This window comes from Cavia porcellus, unplaced genomic scaffold, assembly GCF_034190915.1.
Source record: "Cavia porcellus strain 051 isolate PalLab524CR breed Dunkin Hartley unplaced genomic scaffold, mCavPor4.1 scaffold_36, whole genome shotgun sequence".
NCBI lineage: Eukaryota > Metazoa > Chordata > Mammalia > Rodentia > Caviidae > Cavia > Cavia porcellus.
In genome coordinates, this window is record NW_026947519.1 from 9,320,866 (window position 1) to 9,334,733 (window position 13,868).

The following is a 13,868-nucleotide window of genomic DNA, read 5'->3' on the forward strand; positions in this document are numbered from 1 at the left end:
AAAAGTAATTATGAGAGACGAATGAACTCCCAAAACTGAATGGAAATTTTCTTCTTTAGGCCTAGAAGGCTATGGCCTGGAGCCCTGTGGTTCCAACTGGATGAGCAAAGTGTGAGCAGAGATCAAAGTAAAACACACACCATTTAGGCAACTTGATATTTAACCAGGTGTCCAGAGTAGTGGCAAACTGTACTTGTGTCAATCTGTTCAAATCCTGACTTCACAAGAATGTACATTCCAGCACGACCAGTGACTAGAGGAGGACACATTTCAAAGGACTTGTAAAAAAATGTCCAACACTGAATTTAGCGCAACACTGAATTTAGATGAAAAGTAGCAGAGTCTGTCAGTCTTTCAAGTTTTAATAGGAGAAACGTATAACATGTAATAGCTGTTACATGAATAACTTCAGAGCTTTTGGAGAGGTCTAAATCACCATGAGTGAGGGCTTCCCTGACTCCCAAAGTTAAAAATAGTAAAACAAACAATTTGAAAAGCAATCAACCAATTTAATACAAACACTAGGTCCAAAGGGTTTCACTGGTTTTAAAAGCACTTATGGAATGCACAACTATTGATGAGGCTAACTCTGCATTCTGCTTTACTCAGGCCCGGTACATGAGCAACTGTGAAAGCAAAATTCAAAATGTTATGTGAAGTGACCATTTCATTGGTGAAACCATGACCCAATAGACATTTTCTCTTTTGAAACTCCGGACATTATCCACATATGTTCTCAAAGGGAAGGAATACACAGGATTTAGATTGATATTTTTTTCACTATTTTGTGTTCCACCAGATTTATTTGAAGATCTCCTGTCCTTCATCCACTGCCCAATGCAGAAGGCCACACATAGGACAACCAACTTGAGAACTTCACTGCTACAGCCTGATTAAATCACCATGAGAATATAATTTTCCTTTCATCATCAAAGATTTTTACATCAAATTAACCAGCTCTCTTGCTTTCCCATGTTTTTCCCTGGTTTTTGTACCTTGAAATGGGTGTGCAGTCTTCTCAGTCTTGATCTCCATCTTCCCCCGTATTTCCAAACATATTCATCTGGGAAACATGTCAAGATCTTATTCGGGGCTTGTTTCATTGTTTTCAAATATCTGCCCTTGAAATTCAACTTCCACCACTGTCTCTCTATTCCAAAGCTATGTGCTTACAGAGGATTTCTGCTGAGAAATTTCACAGAAAGCTCTTATACTGCAGGTGAATGATTCCAGCAAGTCCTGACTGAATAGCTTAGGGAACACGACTCAACCAAATGACAGACATGACAAGGGAGAAGCATATGCTCAAGGATAGGACATGTCAGAGAACATCTGCCAGGCCGTGGCATATTTCATATCCCATTGAAAGTACATCCATGTGTAGATTGGCAAACATTTCCATCCCCAAATTCTGAGCAGTGAAGCCTTCAGTGAGAATCCTGTGGCATACCAGGCCAAGAATATTCATCCTATTTAAATCGTGCCCTACAAGGTCCTCTGTGCCACTGAGATCTCCATGGCAATGCCCAGCATTGTGACTCAGGTCTCCTACTGCACACTTGTATCCTAGAGCCTAAAGTGCAGCTCACAATGGTGCTCAGCCAATCACAGCCCAGTGTGGTTGCCTGGCAACCACAAGCCTGTGGATTTCTGTGAACTGTTTCAGCCCAACTCTGCAGCTTTCCACCTCATACAACCACAGCCATTCCAATCAGGTAGCATTTGATTCACCTCTCTAAGTTGCCTCAGAATTTTCTTTGAAGTTGTGGTGACCAAGCAAATTTGACATATTTTGACAAGTGGAGGGAAGTAATTGGCTCTGTCTTTAGCTCTGTTTGATGGTACATGGGGTCCAAACCTGACTAATCCAGTCTATTCAATTTTCAAACTTAGAAAGACAAATGTTTCAGGGGAGGAAAGAAAATGCCACAATGATTTGTGTTCTGCCAAGTTTCTGGTGGCTTGGGAAGCAAACCTGCAAACCATACATGCAGTCTCTGCTGGATTACTGCCACCATGGTAGTATCAGTTAGCACTAAAAGCCAGCAACCAGAAGATGAGTCCCAAAATGAAAGTGAATCCTTGCAGTGCATGAATAGTTGGAGTGCCTGTTTCAACTATCCAGCTTCCTCAGGGTTCACTTGTCTGCAATAGCTATTTCAAGGAGGTCTACAGCCATTCCAGCATAACCCTGAACACTAAACAGGAGGTACTAGCTCAATACCTAAACCAACATAATGCTAGATAGCTTGTCACCAGCAGGTTTTCCCAGAATTCAAATGTAACATGGTGAAAGGGAAACCCTTAGAAAAGGGATGCAAATGCCCCTTTCAATAATAATCCCAGGTATTTGCTCATGGCATGGAATATTTAGACTCCACAACTCATGTAGTGAACCCCGGGACCTAGACTAAGTGTGTCTAGTTTTCTGTTGTCCTCTTTTTGGAAACAGCATCTTATGTAGTTGTTGAAAGAGGCCTTAAGATAATTTCGTAGCCCACGATGGACTGGAACTCCCAAGGATCCATCCACCTCATCCCCCAGTTTGCTGTGATTATAGGCATGAGCGACCATGCCAAGCATGTGCTCATAAATTCTTACATAATTTGTGAAATCCCACTACTGGTCTATAGGTAGCTTCTGTGTTTCAGACTTTAGGAATATTCCTCTCTTTGTTTTGGCTCCCCTTTTTCAGGTTTCCATTTCTATTGTGATAAGCTCCAAGGCCCCAGGCAAGGGGGTGGCTGCCCTTCCTCTGGTGTGTCCTTGGGTGATTACAGCCCAGGTGAACAGGGTTCAAATATATTGGATCCTGTGCATTTGAAGAGGAAATGAGTAAAGACTCATGAGTTAATGTGGACATGCCAGGGTATTGAGGGGCCATGATAGAGACAAAACTTCAGGCCATGAGATGAAGATTGAGGCTTCTGTATTTCTAGCTTCTTAAATAGTGGGCCTGCTGAGCAATTGTGTGCTCTCAAATGTAATTTGATGGGTTTTGTTTTAATTTATTTTGTTTTTTGCTTTGGTTTTTTACATGGAAGGAACTGTACCATGGTTTGAAAAAACTGGAGTGTCTTACCTAAGAGAAATTTGAAAAAAGGGACAATTCAGCAGCCAAGAATTTCTCAAATGCCCTTGGCTTTTAAAAAAATGTGACATAAAGTTGAGCATGTCATATCCATGTGTCTTTACAAAAGATTTTACCTCCTATTTCATAGGAATTACTGTTTCTTTGAAAGGTCAACAAGCACTGAAATAAAGATTATCCCTCCATTCCTCATTCTGCTTGAAACCACATCCTTTGTTAGTTATATTGTCTTAGGCAGAAACACTTGGAGATGACTACAGCAAGAGTTTCCCATTGGTGGAATTTCCACGGACACACATGTAGTAATACTGCACAACTTCAAGTGAAGTGCACTGTCCCTTGACAATGGCAAGTCTGGGCAAACCTCTAGTAACTGAAAATCTCAGAAAGTCTGAAAGTGAGTGAATGAAAACGGGCCTCTCCACATTTAGACATGGACTCTCCTGAAGCACACATTTTTGCAAAATGTAATTATGAGAGACGAATGAACTCCCAAAATGGAATGCAAATTTTCTTGTTTAGGCCTAGAAGGCTATGGCCTGGAGCCCTGTGGTTCCAACTGGATGAGCAAAGTGTGAGCAGAGATCAAAGTAAAACACACACCATTTAGGCAACTCGATATTTAACCAGGTGTCCAGAGTAGTGGCAAAATGTACTTGTGTCAATTTGCTCAAATCCTGTCTTCACAAGAAAGTACATTCCAGCACGACCAGTGACTAGAGGAGGACACATTTCAAAGGACTTGTAAAAAAAGGTCCAACACTGAATTTAGCGCAACACTGAATTTAGATGAAAAGTAGCAGAGTCTGTTAGTCTTTCAAGTTTTAATAGGAGAAACTTATAACATGTAATAGCTGTTACATGAATAACTTCAGAGCTTTTGGAGAGGTCTAAATCACTATGAGTGAGGGCTTCCCTGACTCCCAAAGTTAAAAATAGTAAAACAAACAATTTGAAAAACCAATCAACCAATTAAATACAAACACTAGGTCCAAAGTTTTTCACTGGTATTAAAACCACTTATGGAATGCACAACTATTGATGAGGCTTACTCTGCATTCTGCTTTACTCAGGCCCGGTACATGAGCAACTGTGAAAGCAAAATTCAAAATATTACGTGAAGTGACCATTTCATTGGTGAAACCATGACCCAATAGACATTTTCTCTTTTAAAAATCCGGACATTATCCACATATGTTCTCAAAGGGAAGGAATACACAGGATTTAGATTGATATTTTTTTCACTATTTTGTGTTCCACCAGATTTATTTGAAAATCTCCTGTCCTGCATCCACTGCCCAATGCAGGTGGCACACATAGGACAACCAACATGAGAACTTCACTGCTACAGCCTGATTAAATCACCATGAGAATATAATTTTCCTTTCATCATCAAAGATTTTTACATCAAATTAACCAGCTCTCTTGCTTTCCCATGTTTTTCCCTGCTTTTTGTACCTTGAAATGGGTGTGCACTCTTCTCAGTCTTGATCTCCATCTTCCCCCGTATTTCCAAACATATTCATCTGGGAAACATGTAAAGATCTTATTCGGGGCTTGTTTCATTGTTTTCAAATATCTGCCCTTGAAATTCAACATCCACCACTGTCTCTCATATCCAAAGCTATGTGCTTACAGAGGATTTCTGCTGAGAAATTTCACAGAAAGCTCTTATACTGCAGGTGAATGATTCCAGCAAGTCCTGACTGAATAGCTTAGGGAACAGGACTCAACCAAATGACAGACATGACAAGGGAAAAGCATATGCTCAAGGATAGGACATGTCAGAGAACATCTGCCAGGCCCTGGCATATTTCATATCCCATTGAAAGTACATCCATGTGTAGATTGGCAAACATTTCCATCCCCAAATTCTGAGCAGTGAAGCCTTCAGTGAGAATCCTGTGGCATACCAGGCCAAGAATATTCATCCTATTTAAATCTTGCCATACAAGGTGCTCTGTGCCACTGAGGTCTCCATGGCAACGCCCAGCATTGTGACTCAGGTCTCCTACTGCACACTTGTATCCTAGAGCCTAAAGTGCAGCTCACAATGGTGCTCAGCCAATCACAGCCCAGTATGTTTGCCTGGCAACCACAAGCTTGTGGCTTTCTGGGAACTGTTTCAGCCCAACTCTGCAGCTTTCCACCTCATAAAACCACAGCCATTCCAATCATGCAGTATTTGATTAGCCTCTCTATGTTGCCTCAGAATTTTTTTTACAGTTGTAGTGATCAAGAAAATTTGACATATTTTGAGAAGTGGAGGGAAGTATTTGAAAGACCTTTTGGTCTGTCTGTGGTCGATGTGTTCCAAACTTGACTACCCCAGTCCTTTAAATTTTCAAACCTAGAGCCTAAAATCCACCTCACAGTGAGGTTCTGCCAATCTCAGCCCAGTGTGGTTGCCTGGCAACCACAAGCCTGTGGATTTCTTTGAACAGTTTCAGCCCAACTCTGCAGCTTTCCACCTCTTACAACCACAGCCATTCCAATCAGGCAGTATTTGATTCACCTCTCTAAGTTGCCTCAGAATTTTCTTTGAAGTTGTGGTGACCAAGCAAATTTGACATATTTTGACAAGTGGAGGGAAGTAATTGGCTCTGTCTTTAGCTCTGTTTGATGGTACATGGGGTCCAAACCTGACTAACCCAGTCTATTCAATTTTCAAACTTAGAAAGCCAAATGTTTCAGGGGAGGAAACAAAATGCCACAATGATTTGGGTTCTGCCAAGTTTCTTGTGGCTTGGGAAGCAAACCTGCAAACCATACATGCAGTCTCTGCTGGATTACTGCCACCATGGTAGTATCAGTTAGCACTAAAACCAGCAACCAGAAGATGAGTCCCAAAATGAAAGTGAATCCTTGCAGTGCATGAATATTTGGAGTGCCTGTTTCAACTATCCAGCTTCCTCGGGGTTCACTTGTCTGCAATAGCTATTTCAAGGAGGTCTGCAGCCATTCCAGCATAACCCTGAACACTAAACATGAGGTACTAGCTCAATACCTAAACCAACATAATGCTAGATAGCTTGTCACCAGCAGGTTTTCCCAGAATTCAAATGTAACATGGTGAAAGGAAAACCCTTAGAAAAGGGATGCAAATGCCCCTTTCACTAAAAATCCCAGGTATTTTCTCATGGCATGGAATATTTAGACTCCACAACTCATGTAGTGAACCCTGGGACCTAGACCAAGTGTGTCTAGTTTTCTGTTGTCCTCTTTTTGGAAACAGCATCTTATGTAGTTGTTGAAAGGGGCCTTGAGATAAATTCGTAGCCCACGATGGACTGGAACTCCCAAGGATCCATCCACCTCAGCCCCCAGATTGCTGGGATAATAGGCATGAGCGACCATTCCAAGCATGTGCACAGAGATTCTTACATAATTTGTGAAATCCCACTACTGGTCTATAGGTAGCTTCTGTGTTTCAGACTTTAGGAATCTTCCTCTCTTTGTTTTGGCTCCCCTTGTTCAGGTTTCCATTTCTATTGTGATAAGCTCCAAGGCCCCAGGCAAGGGGTTGCTGCCCATCCTCTGGTGTGTCCTCGGATGATTACAGCCCAGGGGAACAGGGTTCAAATATATTGGATCCTGTGCATTTGAAGAGGAAATGAGTAAAGATTCAAGAGTTAATGTGGACATGCCAGGGAATTGAGGGGCCATGATAGAGACAAAACTTCAGGCCATGGGCTGAAGGCTGAGGCTTCTGTACCTCTAGCTTCTTGAATAGTGGGCTTGCTGAGCAATTGTGTGCTCTCAAATGTAATTTGATGGGTTTTGTTTTAATTTATTTTGTTTTTTGCTTTGGTTGTTTACATGGAAGGAACTGTAACATGGTTTGAAGAAACTGGAGTGTCTTACCTAAGAGAAATTTGAAAAAAGGGACAATTCAGCCGCCAAGAATTTCTCAAATGCCCTTGGCTTTTTAAAAAATGTGACATAAAGTTGAGCATGTCATATCCATGTCTCTTTACAAAAGATTTTACCTCCTATTTCATAGGAATTACTGTTTCTTTGAAAGGTCAACCTGCACTGAAATAAAGATTATCCCTCCATTCCTCATTCTGCTTGAAACCACATTCTTTGTTAGTTATATTGTCTTAGGCAGAAACACTTGGAGATGACTACAGCAAGAGTTTCACGTTGGTGGAATTTCCACAGACACACATGAAGTAATACTGCACAACTTCAAGTGAAGTGCACTGGCCCTTGACAATTGCAAGTCTGGGCAAACCTCTAGTAACTGAAAATCTTAGAAAGTCTGAAAGTGAGTGAATGAAAATGGGGCTCTCCACATTTTGACATGGACTCTCCTGAAGCACACATTTGTGGAAAAAGTAATTATGAGAGACGAATTAACTCCCAAAATGGAATGCAAATTTTCTTGTTTAGTCCTAAAAGGCTATGGCCTGGAGCCCTGTGGTTCTAACTGGATGAGCAAAGTGTGAGCAGAGATCAAAGTAAAACACACACCATTTAGGCAACTCGATATTTAACCAGGTGTCCAGAGTAGTGGCAAACTGTACTTGTGTCAATTTGCTCAAATCCTGTCTTCACAAGAAAGTACATTCCAGCACGACCAGTGACTAGAGGAGGACACATTTCAAAGGACTTGTAAAAAAAAGTCCAACACTGAATTTACCGCAACACTGAATTTAGATGAAAAGTAGCAGAGTCTGTTAGTCTTTCAAGTTTTAATAGGAGAAACTTATAACATGTAATAGCTGTTACATGAATAACTTCAGAGCTTTTGGAGAGGTCTAAATCACCATGAGTGAGGGCTTCCCTGACTCCCAAAGTTAAAAATAGTAAAACAAACAATTTGAAAAACCAATCAACCAATTAAATACAAACACTAGGTCCAAAGGGTTTCAATGGTTTTAAAACCACTTATGGAATGCACAACTATTGATGAGGCTTACTCTGCATTCTGCTTTACTCAGGCCCGGTACATGAGCAACTGTGAAAGCAAAATTCAAAATATTATGTGAAGTGACCATTTCATTGGTGAAACCATGACCCAATAGACATTTTCTCTTTTAAAACTCCGGACATTATCCATATATGTTCTCAAAGGGAAGGAATACACAGGATTTAGATTGATACTTTTTTCACTATTTTGTGTTCCACCAGATTTATTTGAAGTTCGCCTGTCCTGCATCCACTGCCCAATGCAGAAGGCCACACATAGGACAACCAACATGAGAACTTCACTGCTACAGCCTGATTAAATCACCATGAGAATATAATTTTCCTTTCATCATCAAAGATTTTTACATCAAATTAACCAGCTCTCTTGCTTTCCCATGTTTTTCCCTGGTTTTTGTACCTTGAAATGGGTGTGCACTCTTCTCAGTCTTGATCTCCATCTTCCCCCGTATTTCCAAACATATTCATCTGGGAAACATGTAAAGATCTTATTCGGGGCTTGTTTCATTGTTTTCAAATATCTGCCCTTGAAATTCAACTTCCACCACTGTCTCTCATATCCAAAGCTATGTGCTTACAGAGGATTTCTTCTGAGAAATTTCACAGCAAGCTCTTATACTGCAGGTGAATGATTCCAGCAAGTCTTGACTGAGTAGCTTAGGGAACAGGACTCAACCAAATGACAGACAAGACAGGGGAAAAGCATATGCTCAAGGATAGGACATGTCAGAGAACATTTGCCATGCCCTGTCATATTTCATATCCCATTGAAAGTACATCCATGTGTAGATTGGCAAGCATTTCCATCCCCACATTCTGAGCAGTGAAGCCTTCAGTGAGAATCCTGTGGCATACCAGGCCAAGAATATTCATCCTATTTAAATCTTGCCCTACAAGGTCCTCTGTGCCACTAGCTCTCCATGGCAACGCACAGCATTGTGACTCAGGTCTCCTACTGCACACTTGTATCCTAGAGCCTAAAGTGCAGCTCACAATGGTGCTCAACCAATCACAGCCCAGTGTGGTTGCCTGGCAACCACAAGCTTGTGGCTTTCTGTGAACTGCTTCAGCCCAACTCTGCAGCTTTCCACCTCATAAAACCACAGCCATTCCAATCATGCAGTATTTGATTAGCCTCTCTATGTTGCCTCAGAATTTTTTTTACAGTTGTAGTGATCAAGAAAATTTGACATATTTTGAGAAGTGGAGGGAAGTATTTGAAAGACCTTTTGGTCTGTCTGTGGTCGATGTGTTCCAAACTTGACTCACCAGTCTTTTAAATTTTCAAACCTAGAGCCTAAAATCCACCTCACAGTGATGTTCTGCCAATCTCAGCCCAGTGTGGTTGCCTGGCAACCACAAGCCTGTGGATTTCTGTGAACAGTTTCAGCCCAACTCTTCAGCTTTCCACCTCATACAACCACAGCCATTCCAATCAGGCAGTATTTGATTCACCTCTCTAAGTTGCCTCAGAATTTTCTTTGAAGTTGTGGTGACCAAGCAAATTTGACATATTTTGACAAGTGGAGGGAAGTAATTGGCTCTGTCTTTAGCTCTGTTTGATGGTACATGGGGTCCAAACCTGACTAACCCAGTCTATTCAATTTTCAAACTTAGAAAGCCAAATATTTCAGGGGAGGAAAGAAAATGCCACAATGATTTGGGTTCTGCCAAGTTTCTTGTGGCTTGGGGAGCAAACCTGCAAACCATACATGCAGTCTCTGCTGGATTACTGTAACTATGGTAGTATCAGTTAGCACTAAAAGCCAGCAACCAGAAGATGAGTCCCAAAATGAAATTGAATCCTTGCAGTGCATGAATATTTGGAGTGCCTGTTTCAACTATCCAGCTTCCTCGGGGTTCACTTGTCTGCAATAGCTATTTCAAGTAGGACTGCAGCCATTCCAGCATAACCCTGAACACTAAACATGAGGTTCTAGCTCAATACGTAAACCAACATAATGCTAGATAGCTTGTCACCAGCAGGTTTTCCCAGAATTCAAATGTAACATGGTGAAAGGGAAACCCTTAGAAAAGGGATGCAAATGCCCCTTTCACTAAAAATCCCAGGTATTTTCTCATGGCATGGAATATTTAGACTCCACAACTCATGTGGTGAAGCCCGGGACCTAGACCAAGTGTGTCTAGTTTTCTGTTGTCCTCTTTGTGGAAACAGCATCTTATGTAGTTGTTGAATGCGGCCTTGAGATAAATTCGTAGCCCACGATGGACTGGAACTCCCAAGGATCCATCCACCTCAGCCCGCAGATTGCTGGGATTATAGGCATGAGCGACCATGCCAAGCATGTGCACAGAGATTCTTACATAGTTTGTGAAATCCCACTACTGGTCTATAGGTAGCTTCTGTGTTTCAGACTTTAGGAATATTCCTCTCTTTGTTTTGGCTCCCCTTGTTTAGGTTTCCATTTCTATTGTGATAAGCTCCAAGGCCCCAGGCAAGGGGGTGGCTGCCCTTCCTCTGGTGTGTCCTTGGATGATTACAGCCCAGGGGAACAGGGTTCAAATATATTGGATCCTGTGCATTTGAAGAGGAAATGAGTAAAGATTCATGAGTTAATGTGGACATGCCAGGGAATTGAGGGGCCATGATAGAGACAAAACTTCAGGCCATGGGCTGAAGGCTGAGGCTTCTGTACCTCTAGCTTCTTGAAGAGTGGGCCTGCTGAGCAATTGTGTGCTCTCAAATGTAATTTGATGGGTTTTGTTTTAATTTATTTTGTTTTTGCTTTGGTTTTTTACATGGAAGGAACAGTACCATGGTTTGAAGAAACTGGAGTGTCTTACCTAAGAGAAATTTGAAAAAAGGGACAATTCAGCAGCCAAGAATTTCTCAAATGCCCTTGGGTTTTTAAAAAATGTGACATAAAGTTGAGCATGTCATATCCATGTCTCTTTAAAAAGATTTTACCTCCTATTTCATAGGAAATCCTGTTTCTTTGAAAGGTCAACCTGCACTGAAATAAAGATTATCCCTCCATTCCTCATTCTGCTTGAAACCACATCCTTTGTTACTTATATTTTCTTACACAGAAGCACCTGGAGATGACTACAGCAAGAGTTTCCCATTGGTGGAATTTCCACGGAGACACATGAAGTAATACTGCACAACTTCAAGTGAAGTGCACTGTCCCTTGACAATGGCAAGTCTGGGAAAACCTCTAGTAACTGAAAATTTTAGAAAGTATGAAAGTGAGTGAATGAAAATGGGGCTCTCCACATTTAGACAGGGCCTCTCCTGAAGCGCACATTTGTGGAAAAACTAATTATGAGAGAACAATGAACTCCCAAAACGGAATGGAAATTTTCTTGTTTAGGCCTAGAACTCTATGGCCTGGAGCCCTGTGGTTCTAACTGGATGAGCAAAGTGTGAGCAGAGATCAAAGTAAAACACACACCATTTAGGCAACTCGATATTTAACCAGGTGTCCAGAGTAGTGGCAAACTGTACTTGTGTCAATTTGCTCAAATCCTGTCTTCACAAGAAAGTACATTCCAGCACGACCAGTAACTAGAGGAGGACACATTTCAAAGGACTTGTAAAAAAAAAAATCCAAAACTGAATTTAGCGCAACACTGAATTTAGATGAACAGTTGCAGAGTCTGTTAGTCTTTCAAATTTTAATAGGAGAAACTTATAACATGTAATAGCTGTTACATGAATAACTTCAGAGCTTTTGGAGAGGTCTAAATCACTATGAGTGAGGGCTTCCCTGACTCCCAAAGTTAAAAATAGTAAAACAAACAATTTGAAAAATAAATCAACCAATTAAATACAAACACTAGGTCCAAAGGGTTTCACTGGTTTTAAAACCACTTATGGAATGCACAACTATTGATGAGGCTTACTCTGCATTCTGCTTTACTCAGGCCCGGTACATGAGCAACTGTGAAAGCAAAATTCAAAATATTATGTGAAGTGACCATTTCATTGGTCAAACCATGACCCAATAGACATTTTCTCTTTTGAAACTCCGGACATTATCCATATATGTTCCCAAAGGGAAGGAATACACAGGATTTAGATTGATATTTTTTTTCACTATTTTGTGTTCCATCAGATTTATTTTAAGATCTCCTGTCCTGCATCCACTGCCCAATGCAGAAGGCCACACATAGGACAACCAACATGAGAACTTCACTGCTACAGCCTGATTAAATCACCATGGGAATATAATTTTCCTTTCATCATGAAAGATTTTTACATCAAATTAACCAGCTCTCTTGCTTTCCCATGTTTTTCCCTGGTTTTTCTACCTTGAAATGTGTGTGCACTCTTCTCAGTCTTGATCTCCATCTTCCCCCGTATTTCCAAAAATATTCATCTGGTAAACATGTAAAGATCTTATTCGGGGCTTGTTTCATTGTTTTCATATATCTGCCCTTGAAATTCAACTTCCACCACTGTCTCTCATATCCAAAGCTATGTGCTTGCAGAGGATTTCTGCTGAGAAATTTCACAGAAAGCTCTTATACTGCAGGTGAATGATTCCAGCAAGTCTTGACTGAATAGCTTAGGGAACAGGACTCAGCCCAATGACAGACATGACAAGGGAAAAGCATATGCTCAAGGATAGGACATGTCAGAGAACATCTGGCAGGCCCTGGCATATTTCATATCCCATTGAAAATACTGCCATGTGTAGATTGGCAAGCATTTCCATCCCCAAATTCTGAGAAGTGAAGCCTTCAGTGAGAATCCTGTGGCATACCAGGCCAAGAATATTCATCCTATTTAAATCGTGCCCTACAAGGTCCTCTGTGCCACTGAGGTCTCCATGGCAACGCCCAGCATTGTGACTCAGGTCTCCTACTGCACACTTGTACCCTAGAGCCTAAAGTCCAGCTCACAATGGTACTCAGCCGATCACAGCCCAGTGTGGTTGCCTGGCAACCACAACCTTGTGGCTTTCTGTGAACTGTTTCAGCCCAACTCTGCAGCTTTCCACCTCATACAACCACAGCCATTCCAATCATGCAGTATTTGATTAGCCTCTCTATGTTGCCTCAGAATTTTTTTTTACAGTTGTAGTGATCAAGAAAATTTGACATATTTTGAGAAGTGGAGGGAAGTAATTGAAAGACCTTTTGGTCTGTCTGTGGTCGGTGTGTTCCAAACTTGAGTACCCCAGTCTTATAAATTTTCAAACCTAGAACATAAAATCCAGCTCACAGTGATGTTCTGCCAATCTCAGCCCAGTGTGGTTGCCTGGCAACCACAAGCCTGTGGATTTCTGTGAACAGTTTCAGCCCAACTCTGCAGCTTTCCACCTCATACAACCACAACCATTCCAATCAGGCAGTATTTGATTCACCTCTCTAAGGTGCCTCAGAATTTTCTTTGAAGTTGTGGTGACCAAGCAAATTTGACATATTTTGACAAGTGGAGGGAAGTAATTGGCTCTGTCTTTAGCTCTGTTGGTGGTACATGGGGTCCAAACCTGACTAGCCCATTCTATTCAATTTTCAAACTTAGAAAGCCAAATGTTTCAGGGGAGGAAAGAAAATGCCACAATGATTTGTGTTGTGTCAAGTTTCTGGTATCTTGGGAAGTAAACCTGCAAACCATACATGCAGTCTCTGCTGGATTACTGCCACCATGGTAGTATCAGTTAGCACTAAAAGCCAGCAACCAGAAGATCAGTCCCAAAATGAAAGTGAATCCTTGCAGTGCATGAATATTTGGAGTGCCTGTTTCAACTATCCAGCTTCCTCGGGGTTCACTTGTCTGCAATAGCTATTTCAAGGAGGTCTGCAGCCATTCCAGCATAACCCTGAACACTAAACATGAGGTACTAGCTCAATACCTAAACCAACATAATGCTAG